Below are 13,400 nucleotides of genomic sequence, written 5' to 3' on the forward strand. Positions count from 1 at the left end.
ATGTGGGTCCTGGACACCAGTACACCTGGGTGGGTGTCTCCTTCTCCCCCCAGCCAAGGATCTGTCTGCCCCATTAGCCTTACAAAGACGCTGATGCTGACCTGCTACTAATTTCAGGGGAGGCAGATTCAAGGACCTAACACCTAGACTGACTTGGCTCTCAAGGCATGCGTGGGACCATCTCCTGGGCACCATCAGCCAGGGTTTTTATATAGGTGGAAGTGTAATGATTTTAGTGTAGACATGCTCTAGAAATACTTAACATGGAAAGGAAAGTGGCGTTTCTTAAGGATGACGTGAGCTGGTGGTTGGAAGCAGTAAAGCTCTACTTAGAACACCCACATTCATGTCTGGATCTACTCAAAGAAACCCAAATCCCCCCTAGGTTGGGTTGGTGAAGCAGAGGGTTCCTGAGCAACTGGAAAACAGCTCTTGGGTCCCCTCCCCAGCCCTTGCCAGCTTTATCCTCCATTACAGGTATTAATCAGTCTTCCTGCACGGCACTGTGCACATAATTTACCCCGGTTTTCTACCACATACAGCATGTAGTTAAATTCCACCCAGATCCGTATATCATAACACAGTTCATATGAGGGTAAAAGATGCACAGTGCTATTTACCATATAGCCTCTGTGTGAGGTTTCTGTGGTAGACCCAAAATGCAGCCACAGGGACCAGGCCCTTAAAGCATTACTCATTTTTCTCTCTGCTCTTCATTTTGCTGTCATGGGGTTTATTGAAGCAGGGCTGATGCAGTGACCAATGCTGAACGTACCATGCATACATGGTATCCTAATTTTTTACATTTTAGTTCAGCTGTGCCCATTCGGGGTTAACTTTCTGCTAATATCCAAGTGCTAATTTTACTGCTCTGGAAGACTGAGGAATGTTAATTTCAATGTCACGTAGCTACACTTGGAAACCAAATTTAAAAGCTGATGGGGCGAGTATGTAGTTTGAAAGTAACTTGGCAGCTTCCCCAAACAAGGCCAAACCCAAACACAACATGGATACTTTGACTGGTCACAACTACATGACAAAACTCTGGATGCAAAGGGCAAAATCGCACGTGTTGCATTCAGACAGATCTTCATGAACATAGCATGAGTGGGAAGAAAGGTGAAAGGAGGCCCATAAATCACATGTTGTGCAGTACTCACTCAGCAGAGGAAAGTGAATGCTCGTTTTGGGGCTTAGCCTGCAGATCAAAGCAAGGCAACCATGCCTTTCATCTCCCCTGCCTGTGGGAGGGCTGCTGGGACTGGGTTTGCAAAGCTGCACCTAGGGAGAAGCCTGGTAGAGTCTTTAGCTGAGGGCTGAGTTTGGCAGATCTCGGAAAAGCCCACAGCGAAGGGCTGGGTTGACCCATGACATTACTTGTACCTGTCTTCCCCTATGGCCGGCTCCTTTGATTCTCCCTTAATCTGTACTTAACCTCCCTGGGGACCTGACGTGAGGAAGCACCGGGGTAAGAGTGGCTGCGCTTCTAACCTGACAGCATCGGCTGGGGTTAGATGGGAGGGTAATGCTGCATTCACACAGGGGTGACAGTGAAAACTGGCTTTTCCGCTCAGTCTCCTCCAAGCTTGTGTTATAAAGACACGGAGAGGGCAGTTGAGCCAGACCTTAGCACGTGGGAAACTGCAAGACTCGAATTCAGCCTTCCCCTGGGGACAGACATCCCCCTTGACCTTGGGTAGGGTGCCTCATCCTGTTCCATGCCTCAGTTTCCCCCAAGTGAAATGAGACAACGATCTTGTCTCCTGGCGCTTTTGACCAATGGGGGCTGGATGTGGTCACAAGTATTTTAACAAATGGATGGTACTATGTTTTCTTCCCATTATTTTAATCCAGAAAGATTTCCATTTCCCTTCTAGCTTGTCAAACTTGTGGAGTTAGCCATGGCAGCATAAACAGTCACTGAAAAGGAAGTTTCTAGTCAAAATAAGACAGATTGACTTTTTTTTTTTCCCTTTAAAAATGAATATCTTAAACTGACAATGTTGTCTGCGGGTGGCAGATCTCTTAGGCGAAGCTGGAGATGTGGCTTGCCTTGGCCTCTGGTGTTTGGCAGGCAGAGAAGTGTCCTTCAGCACATCTAAGCTGCCCAGATCTTTGTTTTGGATGTGTCTTGTGTCTTCAAGTAGAAGTAGCGAGTGGTGTCAGACTGGGAGAGCCTGAAGATGCATCACAGCAAGGAGTGTCATATCCTCCGAGCGGCTCCAGTCTCCCAGCCGTGGGGAGGGAGCTTGGCTGCCATGTCCCCCCTCGCCTCCTTTGCAGGAGCACAAAATGCAGGATTTAGGAAAACTGAAAAGGGCGGTGAAAAGCCTGTCCCTCGGTGCAGTTCTGCAGCATCAGACTGAATGAATGATGTGTGTCCATGTCTGTGGTGCATTTGTGGGACTGAAGCAGGTTCCCTGGGGTGTGTCCATTTTGTTCCAAACAGTTCATAAATCTAGTAATTACTAACAAAGGATGTTCTGTTAAATGTAAATAATATCTGAAATATAATCTCTATAAATGTGGTTCATTTAGCCATTAATTTTATAGATTGTTGAAGTAATTAACAGTGCATAAAGAGGACTTCCTCCAGTGCAAGTGTGATCTTTGGCTGAATAGACCTTTGTAGTGATCTCTAAGACAGCGTCGCAGACTGGAACTGAATTTCATCTTGCCTTTATTTCCTTATTTTAGTATTTTAAAGTGTTTCTAAAATGATTTTTTTTTAATGTGCTGGCCTTTAGTAGTTTAACTTGTTTGCTTTTGTGGGTCAGTATAAATCATACTGAAATTCATAAATTAGAGTCCTTCTCAAGGTAAATTATTTAAATACTCAAATATATGAACAAACACTGTCTTACACAGAAAGGCTGTCACGTTATCTATAGCTAGACAGAATCTGCAGCATGATCAGGGTATGTTTTGAGGTGATTTCCACTTCATTTGCTTTTTTCTCTCTCTTCAAACACACCTTTTTACTTTGGTTCTCTGCACGCCCAGTCAGTAGCTAAAAGCAGTTTAGCACTGCAGCAGAAATGAAGATCTCTGTTTATTCTTGCCGTCTAAAAGTTATATTCTCCCAGTGGGAAATCGGCCAAAGAACAGAACATCCTCTCCTACATTGCTGCTGCTGTTTGATCTCTCTCCTTCACCTGTAGGCTCTCCTACCACTTGTATTTACACAGACCTTTTGCAATTTCATGTCTGCAGATGAAAACTCCTTCTGCCTTTCTTCTTAGAGATTTTGGTCCTTCTACTGCCAAGAAAAAGTGTTGCTTTGAGAGTGTGGGAAAGATGACGACTACAGAAAAGGCAACACAAGCAAACAGCGTAATGCAGCCACTTCACTGGGCACAACCTTGCTCTCCCCGATGGCTTAGGGAGAAAGAGATGCTCCAAACAGGCCATAAGCATAACAGATAGGCAGAACCGGTGACTTGATTGTTTTTCCCTCCTGTTGATGGAGGAATAAGGACAAAGGACAAAGTTGGACTCATGGTTCTCCTCTCTCACAACAACATGAACCCCCCAAAAGACAGAGCAGCCTCTAGCTGTGGATTTTACATGGCCATTACTGGATTTTCTTGCAGTGCAGATGTTGCTGCTTTCATGTGTCCATCCAAGAAACACACATTTAATACCAATCAATGAGACAAGGAATTGTGTGGGTAAATCTACATATCAGAGCTGTCACTTGATTTTGCTGGAAGAGTCTAAAAAGAGTAAAAACCCCAGCTCCCCCTGCCATTAATGGTGGATTGTCTGTTAGGATAAGCTCTTTTCATCTACCCCATTTGGTTTCCTTTTGCAAAGAGTTCTTCAGAAACACAACAGATTTTCAGATATGCTTTTCTCCTCATTAACCTTATTCAAATAAATTTGCATCCTTTAGTTCCCAAGATGTCCTTGCAGTGTCAACATCTGTTTTGGTAAAGTTTTGTTTAATAGGTAGCTAGAGCTCAAAGCCTTTGCTGTCATAATATCCTTGCCCTTAAAGAAATTAAGGGGTGCCCATTTGGCAGTTATTACAACAACTCTTCCTTCCTCGTGTGAAGGAAATGATACCTTATTTCTCTCATTAGAGTAAAATATAACCCTTTTAATGCGTTGGTGTATCATTGCATAAATTATGAGGACTTCTCTCTGTTTATAAGGAATGCAGACTTTTCAAAACTGGAGTGCGGAGACACAGGGCTGCGAAAATAAAAAGCAGATGTCTTTCTCCCTCTCTCTCAGGAGGTTAAAGCTTATCAGGGTATTTTAACTCTTGAGGTCCTGTGATAGGCAACATCTATTGAACAGAGGGAACTGGAACTCTCAGGTGCAAGATGGGGCATTCAGTTAATCCTGGTTTGCTCTCAGGATTTATCACGGGGCGAAACGAAGTGTGACAAATATGGAAGGGAAGTTTTGCTATTGTTGGGTTTTCTTTCATGTAAATGAAGGGAAAAGGTGGCCTATAAATACCTATCTGGCTGTATTATTGGCCCTTCTGAAGCCCTCATGGCAGACGTTCTCGTGGAGTTGCTTGCTGAATTTGCTTATCAATGTGAAGTATATTTGCCCCTCTGCAATCATCACTGTGTGGTTTTTGTATTTCACCCACTGCATCTAAGCAAGTAGCAGGAGTCTCTCCATGTGAGTGTTGAAACACTTGGGGTAGCACAGGGAGGCCAAACATGGAAAGATAAAAATCAAACCAATCTTTATCTTACTCATAACCTCTGTGCAGAGGAGCAGGTGACACAAAGCCATCTGTGCCATGTTTGGGGACCTCCTGGGCAGGGGCAATCCTAACATGTTGCCTTAAGTACCATTTCCAGATGGCTGGAAGCATTGGAAATACACCTGCAGCCTGAGCCCTCGCCGAGGATGTAGTGGCTGAAAAGGGTAGTGATTTCACCATGAGACAGTGAACTTAAGGCATGGATATGCCTCTTCAAGGGCTGTGGGGTGTTTGTGGAAGAAGAGCGGTATTTAAAAAAAATCCACAGAAAACAGATATTTGTCATGAATTATTGATTTAAACAAAGTGTGAGAGCCAGGCAGATGACTCTAAAATGTGTGGCTGGCCTGTACTTCGTGGTATTACCACAGTGGTTTATAGTGTTTGGAGGGAGAGTTATGACGCAGAACAAATGAGATAAAAAGCTTGTTTAAGTGTAATTAAATGGGTCTAAAAGCTGCCCATTTTATGGGAAGGAGCTGCAGGCATGGTGCCAAGCTGTAGCATGCTGTATGGTTCACCAGCTTGTCATATCCATATGGGCTGATTCAGAAGAATCTGTTTAAAAGTCATCCAAACAATTTATGGACGTTCTCATCACCGGGCCTAAGTGCACGAAGGGAAGATACACCCAACGAGGTCATAAAATAGTATCAGGATCTTCTGCTTTTAAAGACAGCAGTTCAGATGTTCAAAATTGTCATCCACTGACATCACCCCAGTAACCATTAGCACTGGTGGGGTGGTCGTTGCCTTGACATTTCCATATGGAGTAGTATTTGTCGGCAGCCAGCTTAAACGAGAAAGGATCACTGAGGCTGGACACTCATGCGAGGCAAGTCACGTTGCCGATGGATCAGATATCCTTGCAATGAAAATGCTCCTTCAGCCAACAAGTTTCTTCTTTGATGGTTTATCCCAGGGAATTGAGCTGGTCAGAAATGTTCCCATGAAACATTGTTCCTTGAGCCTGGCTTATTTTGCTGGAACCGTGCTAAGCACAGTTGACTTTCCCCATGCCTGAGGAAGAGAGCTTGAGGAAACCCACCTGTACTCCTGGCAGATCTCTTCCAGGACAGGAGAAACATAGTGTGTACAAGTCTCTGGCTCCCGAGCGGATGCACCTGGTGGATTTGCCCGAAGGCCAGGGGTGCTGGGAGCTCTGCAGCTGCCCGCTGAAGCTGACAAGCTTTGACGTGCGTTTCACTGGGAGGCTGCAGCAGGGTCTGGGGAGCTTCTGGCTTCCTGGAAATTGCTCTCTTCAAAAAACTGAAAAAAGTTTCTGTTCAATTTGGATCAAAACCAAATTTTGTATATATATATATATATATATTTAAAACCCTACATTTTCAAGGCACTGGAAACACTGCTTTTCAGCCAGCTCTACTTGATAGTTTTATAGGGCTTTGCCATAATAAAAGTGAAGTGAGACGAAACAGAAAAGCCCTGCTTAGTAACAACAGGGGGTGGGGGAGTGGGAAGGGAGGCCTTAACCAGAGACAGGCTTGCTGGGTGACTGTTCTGCCAGCAGAGCACAAAAAACATGTGCCAGAAGCATGATCAAAATCACGTGGGTGCAAGGCTTTGCATCTCACTGCCCCGCAGTCCAGAACAAATCAAGGTGCCTCTTTGGAAAGTGGGGTGCTCTGTCCTGAACGGTCACTGGTGTCTTTGGCCAGGCGAACACTGGATTATTTCTCAGGCATATCTGAACAGATGCTTTTAGCCTCTTATGGCTGTCTTCCCACATATGGAGCTTTGCTTTGTCACCAGACCCTGCCAAAGATCCAGTCCTCCTTTTGACAACAAAGAACTGTTTTTATTTACCATGAAAGCTGGTCTGGCCTTGGTTCTCAGTTTTGTAAATTATTCATCTCGTGTCAGTAGTAGTGGAGCTCCTCTCACATGTTAATAAGTTTCCTTCCAGCAAACTATCAAGTCCAGGGGTTTTCTGGGAGGGGGATAAAGGGAGGAGTAGTAAAGCAGAAGGGACTTAATAACTCACTGTCTTCATTAACATTAACCAGCCAGGTGACCATCTCCCCCTTAGATAATGTCCCATCCACCCCTTGCATTGGGAGTAGCTATGTCCTGTCCTGTTTCTGTATGGGGGACTGAGCGATAGATTAGCAGTTAGAGCCAGGATCTGTCCTGACATGCTTTTGCCTCCTTGCTTCCTAACTCAATTCTCTCCTCAGTGGAGGTACCTGTCTGAATCACACAATTACAGAAAAATTGGTTGGAGGGGATGTCTCAGTTGGATCAGGACTATCATCAAAACTAGGTCAGATCAGCCATGGCTTGAAAACAACCATGGATGCAGATGCAACATCATCTCTAGATAACCTTTTCCAGACCTGCTACCTTGTTAAGTGAAAAGTTTTTGTAACGTTCAAACTTAGCTTCCCATATTGCAATTTGTGTTGCACCTTTTATTAACTTTCTCTCCTTACCTGGAAGCGTTTGGCTCCATTACCTTTGTCACCCTCCTTCATGTGGTTGTAGGTGGCTGTTAGATTCCCTCTTAGCCTCCTCTTCACCAGGCTGTACAAGTCCAGCTCCTTTACCCTGTCTTTTTTTCCCAGCTGGCAATGAACTGCTGAATCATTGATTGCCACGCTTTGAGTCCAGCTGTCCAGCCCATTTCCAACCCATACAATGATCTGTTTGTTCAGTCCATACTTACTCAGCTTACAAAAGAGATTACCATGGGAAATAGTGTCAAAAGCCTTACTAAAAGCAAAGTGTATTACAGCACTGCTCTCACCTTGTCTATATAGCCAGTCATTTCATCACATAAGGCAATCAGATTGGTCAAGTGTGGTCTGCCCAAGGTAGATCTGTGTTGACTATTCCCTATTTATCTTCTAGTTCTTCCCGTGTGTGGAAATGGACTCCAGAGGATGTGCTCCATGGTCCTCCCAGAGATGAAGAGAAACCGGCTGTCAGAGATCCTTCTCTCACCTTTCTTACAGATGGGTGTAACATCAGTCTTTTCCTGGTCATTAAGGACTTTCCCCAATCACTGTGATCCTTTGCAGGTAATAAACAGTGGTCTCACAGTCACATCATCAAGCTCCTCCAGTACCCTGAGGTGAAAACCGTCCATCTCCATGGGTTTGAATATTTGCACCTGCCCTGTGTTGTCTCTAACTTGTTGCTCCTCCACTCTTGGCTGTCCCTGTCTTTCCTGAGCAATTCTGATTTGTGCAGAGGTCTAAGAGGAAGATTTACTGGTGAAGACAGAGGGCAAAAAGGTGTTTAGTACTTTAGCCTTTTTCAAACTGAAAGTGGTTGTCTGTCTTCCCCACAAATGACAGTTTTTTCAGTGACCTTATCCCATTTGAACTGCAAGTAATGGGACTGCAGGGTAACATGTTGTAATCATTCAGGGATGAGTATGAGACAGGGATTTACTTTGCTCAGTATCTGAGTTCCGGCAGATCAGTCTCATATAATGTGAATCTTTGCACAACATAAGAGCCTGTGTAAGGTCCTTTCAAAGACACAACTCCCCAACTGTGTATGTATATTACATTCACCAAGAATGTTGTAAAATTGTTTCCTCTAAGACTAAAGTCCAAGGGAGGATGAATTCTCTATGCAACTTGGATATGCTTGTATCTCCTCTTATTTTCATGGATATTCTGGGTAGTAAATCCCTTATCTCCAGCTATGTGAACAGTTTACTAAAAATCTGTCAGTAGCATCCGTGCCCATCTTGCTAATCTGGAATGCCAACATGCCTCCAAACCCTAAAAAATGCTTAACCATCTGTATCTCAGTACTAAAAATGCAATGCAATTTAACTCAAAAATTGTGAAGTGTCTGCACTTCGTCCATGTAAACTTTATTTGCAGGGCAATCTTTAGACATAGGAAGAAACCCATCTCCAGAAGGAAAACATTAGCGATGGGTGCAGTTGTGAAGGGTGGGAGACGAGGTTGTGACTGAATGGGGCCTTGGAGGTCAGGTGGTTATCGGAACAAGCTGAGCTTGAAAAACCAAGCGAGACAACTCGGAACAAATAGGTCTGTGGCATTTAGGCACTATATTAAATAGGATTTGTGGTACTTGCTGCTTCAAGCTGTGCCAAGAATAGCATGAGTAGCCTTTCTTGTTGAAAATTGGCACATCTGGTCCCAGTCCTAGTTGGAACCAGTGGGGCATGAAAAAATATGCTGTGTTACTAATATTTGTTTTGAAACCTTTACTGGAGGATTCAACCCAGGCTGGACATTCATAGTGTTACATGATCTCTCCTTTCTTTCTCAAGCTCCGCACTCAGCAACAGACCAGCTCACATGTCAGAAAGCACTGATCATTGGGCAAAAATGGGCTCTGCTCCTGTATAGTTCTGTGCTCTGTCTCCCCAGAGTCCCTGGGTCACCAAGCTCTCTCCAGCACCATCTTTCTAAAGTAACACACCAACCTTGCACAGAGGAAGAGTTAATTTAGCCAACTTACAGAAGGAGAAATGGAGGAAAAATGAATTTATTTGGTGGGGCAGGCTGATGACAGCAATGACAGGGGAGCTTGGGTCTGTACTGGCCCTTTTTGGGTCCTTATTCCCAGGCCAGCTTCCCTGTTACTGGCTTATACTGCCCACCACACTGGGAGGGAAAGCAGAAATGAGAAGTGGGTGGATTTAATTCAAATTTTCAAAGATGTTGCTGCTGCATTTGCAGATGGTGGCAGCAGATGACAGAAATGAGCTCATTTTCCCTCTGAACATTTCTTTCATCCCTAATAAAAAAATCTTAAAACAAAGAGCTCCTATAAGAAATGTGTTTTCTCCCTCTCTGTTTTTGTCTGCCGGAAGAAGGTAACCAGAGCAAAAGAGAGTAGATTCTTGCAATAATTCCTGGAGTACATTTTCCAGATATCTCAGTATGGTCTGTTTTACACAACTCCCTTTTAGGCCCAGAACTAAGATAATCTGTGCGCATCTTAGCCCAGCTCATCCCCCTCCGATAGAGCTGCCCTTGACATTGACTATTTTTCATTCTCCAAGTCTCTGCCATCAATTGTTTTTATTTATCTTGTTTGTGGCAGGGATTTTCTACATGGAAATCTGTTTGTTGGGTTTGAAAGACCTATAGTTCCTCTTGTTACAGGCTGATGCATGGCAGTACAAGGAGTGATGACTTTTCTCATCACTGGCTGCAGCAGTTCTCCTCTTGGTAGCTGTTTCTGAGCTTGGGTTTGCCAGTGGCTCCTGTCCCCTTCTTCCATGGGGACAGAGTTTGAATGCAAGTTGTTTGGTTTCCCCACCCCAGAGTCAGCTGGTTGATCCAGACAACATCCAGAAAGCAAGCCAAAATATGACAGTATGGGCAGTTAGGCTCTGATGGACCCAAATGTGGTTTCCAGCCCTCAGCTAACATAAATGCATAGACTGAGCTCATAGCGTCAAGTGAACTGTGCACTGTCTTGGAAAACTTCCTGATTTTTCAATCCAGTCCTGTTCAGCAAGATATCTTTGGAGCTCAGAGAAGGGACTTCAGGACCTGCTTCCATGCGTTTCTGCATGACATTTATTTCCCCTAGGTCTGCCCAAACAATGAAAAGGCAAAGGGAAATTTAGCCATCAGATACATTCCTGTCTTGATGCTCTCTTTGATCTCAGTTTGCTTTTAGATTCTGTGTGCCTGAATTAGACAGTTGTACTGACAGTAAGAAAGAACCACCACCTTCTCTTTTTTTTTTAAGGAAGGATACAACAATGGGTGTTTTTCCCAGAGGTAGCTCTCCTTGCATGATTCATGCTCTTCAGCAACACCTCTTCCTCCTGCATTCTCAGTTTTCCACTGTGTGTTTCTGGTGGGATGATTTGTGCTGATCTTAGCTCAGCAGGCTTTACGGGTCCCCTGGTTACAGCCTAGTAAGTGGGGCGAAGTTATTAAAGGGAAAAACCAAACCAAACCAAACCCATCGTGACATTTCTTAAAATAATATGAATTGCCCATTCAGCTGTTCACACACTGCAAAGTAGAACCCAGACCCCTTCTGAAGCTGAAATCCTTCTTGAAGCCTGGATCCCATTGAGAATTTAGGACTGGATTCTCATTTATACTGAGGTCTCTTGAGCCAGGAAGCACAGGATGTAAATTATTTTTACTCTCACTTTCACATGAGAATTAGGCCTTTAGAGTCAACTTGAGTTACCTTGTGCTGGCTGCATCAGTCACATATGACCACCTGCTGTTTCTTGGTTAAGCTTAACTGCATTTAGTATTTTGGCAGGAATGCTTCCTTTGCTGTGTGTTTTCATAGCCCTGGCCACTAGGTGCTACTGCAACACAAATACAGTGATGGTTAAATGGAGTCAGCCAGATCCTGGCTCTGGGAGCTCAGCATGGAAGGGTCTTTCTGCACTCCTGGTTCCTCTTGTCAGTGTGATGCCCACGCCTGAGCTGCTGTGGAGCTGGCATGGTGAGCCTCGGGTTAAGGGACAGGCCCAGGGCTGGTACAGAAGTGTAGGATGCTGTGGTGAGGCTAAAACAACCTCTTCTGGGACCTGAGGCCCAACTCCTAAGAGAAGGGTATGAAGGATGGACTCCATGCTGTGCATGCACCTCAGGATGAAATATGGGAGCGGACTGCACAGCGGAATGATGCTTTTGGTCGCCAACTGTTGGTGGAAGACCTCTTACTGAAGGGAAGATGTGAAGTACTGCTGCATTCCTCTCAGATAGTTCGTTTCTAGATCTGGATGGTAGAGTTTAGGAATAAAAGGAATGCTTGGATCTTCTAGGCTGACATCGTCAATCTAGTAGATACTAGTTTTCACTGGTTAACCTGGTGAAACCAGCTGATTGTGTGTTAGCAAAAGAATCACCTCCAGAAAAGCACCTTCTCAACCTGAAGACATCAGGAGAGGAACACCACCAATTTTCCATGGCTATTCATGCTCCACGTCTAACCCAGTTTGTGCCTTCCCACTTGTTTGAATTTGCCTGCCTTGGAATATGGAAGAGGTGCATACAACCAGGAATAAAACAGGGAACAAAAATAAATGTGATAGATCTGCTCTGTATTTTTCCACTGCAGTTTCCTTCTGGTTTATATTTTGGGCTTTTTTTCCCGGTAGAAAAGGAATACTTAGTAAAATGGAATTTTTAATTAAAGCAACAAAACAAAACTTGTTCTTATTGAAAACCTCCAAATTGAAAAATCTGGTTTTAGGAAAATCCTGTTTCTTAGGCTGGCTTCATTTGATATCTTATATCCTCAGCATGATGCTGTCTTTCATAAGACTTAATTTGTGTAATAGAAGCCAGCAATAAAGGCAGCAAATGTTCCCTTTGCCCTGTTACTGGCTTTAGTTTATCTGGGCTGGCTTCAGCACCTCTAAGGAGGCAGCAGAGAGACAGTTTGTACAACTTTGTCTTTGAACAAATATATTAAATGGAGACAGAGACTCTTCATTCTCACGGGCTCTTATTTGTCTGTCTGAGCAGTTTGCTTGTTGCAATACAGCCTAAGGACCCACAGGTCTTACAAGTTCCTACTCCTGCTCCGTCGCTGGTGCTTCTCCAGTTCACACCATTGCAGTCTGGGGCTCTGTACACTGAAATCTTTGTGTGATTTTTTTCATGGTGAATGGGCCATCTGCCAACAAAGCCGGGGCAGAGTGCTGTATATTTGGTAGTTCTGAATAGTTCTGCTGCTGTCTTCTGTAAAATAAGTGAGAATGCTTAGATTTTTGTTGGTGTCCTCTAATGCTCTGATAGCTTTACTCTTAGCTTCTGGGAAAAAAACATTCTTTATCTATTGAGCTTGTAAATTTTGATTACTCTTGACATGGTCTACTGTTTTATGCTGTTTTAATTACTCCCCTGCCTCGTATCCATTTGGAGCAGGAATTCAGAGCTGATTCAGTTTATCATGCATGTAATGCAACTTAAAGAAAAGCATTTCACTAGAGAGCTTCGACATTGTTCACTTGTGTTTGGTCCTTGTTTTACTGCTAAACTTTGCTTTTCTTCTTAGTTGAATACAGGATACAGACTAGAGCAGATGTGTGTGAAAAATCTTAGCATTTGTTATTATTTTTCATCTACTGCCTAAGAAACTTGACTGTATTGTGTTGAGCCCATGCAGAATGGGAGCATGCTTGCAATCGCTTACACCCTCCTCTAACATGATACATTCCAGAAGAGATGAAATTACCAGTTAGGTGACCACAGCAGATCTACACAATGTGATCTGTCCTGTGATTACAGTGGGGTTTGACCTGAAAGCTAAATCCAGAAATCAACTCACACCTTTTCCAAAAATGGTGTGCTGAATAGTGTGTGCTCAATGTAGATAGTGCTGGGCCATGAGGGGACCTGCGCACACCTGGTACTTAGTTGCTCTTCTAGTAAGGTTGCTACTACTTGATTGGTCTGTTTTAAGGCAGAGGACTAGTTTTTTTTTTCCCTTTATGTTGTCTTTCAAGGACTTGCAGAGTTTCCAGGTCACTGGTTGACCATTGGTGCCGGTAATCACTCAGGGACAGAAATAGCTATCTTTTTAGGCATATATCTAAAGTTTCTGCTCAGTAGTGTATGTTCAAATGAGGGTTCACTAAGGAACAAACTCTCTGTCCAACCAATAAATACCTGAGATGCTGTGTTTGCTTCTTTGTCAAATGCTGAACCTCACACCTCATCTCAACCTGAAG

The 13,400-nt window shown here is 43.9% G+C and overlaps 1 long non-coding RNA gene across 1 annotated transcript in view; it reads left to right on the top strand.

The window, feature by feature from the left end:
* Positions 1-7,764, top strand: part of LOC128148063 (uncharacterized) — a 151,615-nt gene extending 143,851 nt beyond the window's left edge. Inside the window, exon 3 of the long non-coding RNA XR_008237178.1 lies at positions 7,601-7,764. This is a non-coding gene — a long non-coding RNA (uncharacterized LOC128148063). The remainder of the gene's footprint in view (positions 1-7,600) is intronic.
* Positions 7,765-13,400: the final 5,636 nt, after the last annotated feature.

The sequence above is a fragment of the Harpia harpyja genome, chromosome 11 (genome assembly GCF_026419915.1).
Source record: "Harpia harpyja isolate bHarHar1 chromosome 11, bHarHar1 primary haplotype, whole genome shotgun sequence".
In the NCBI taxonomy this organism is placed as follows: domain Eukaryota; kingdom Metazoa; phylum Chordata; class Aves; order Accipitriformes; family Accipitridae; genus Harpia; species Harpia harpyja.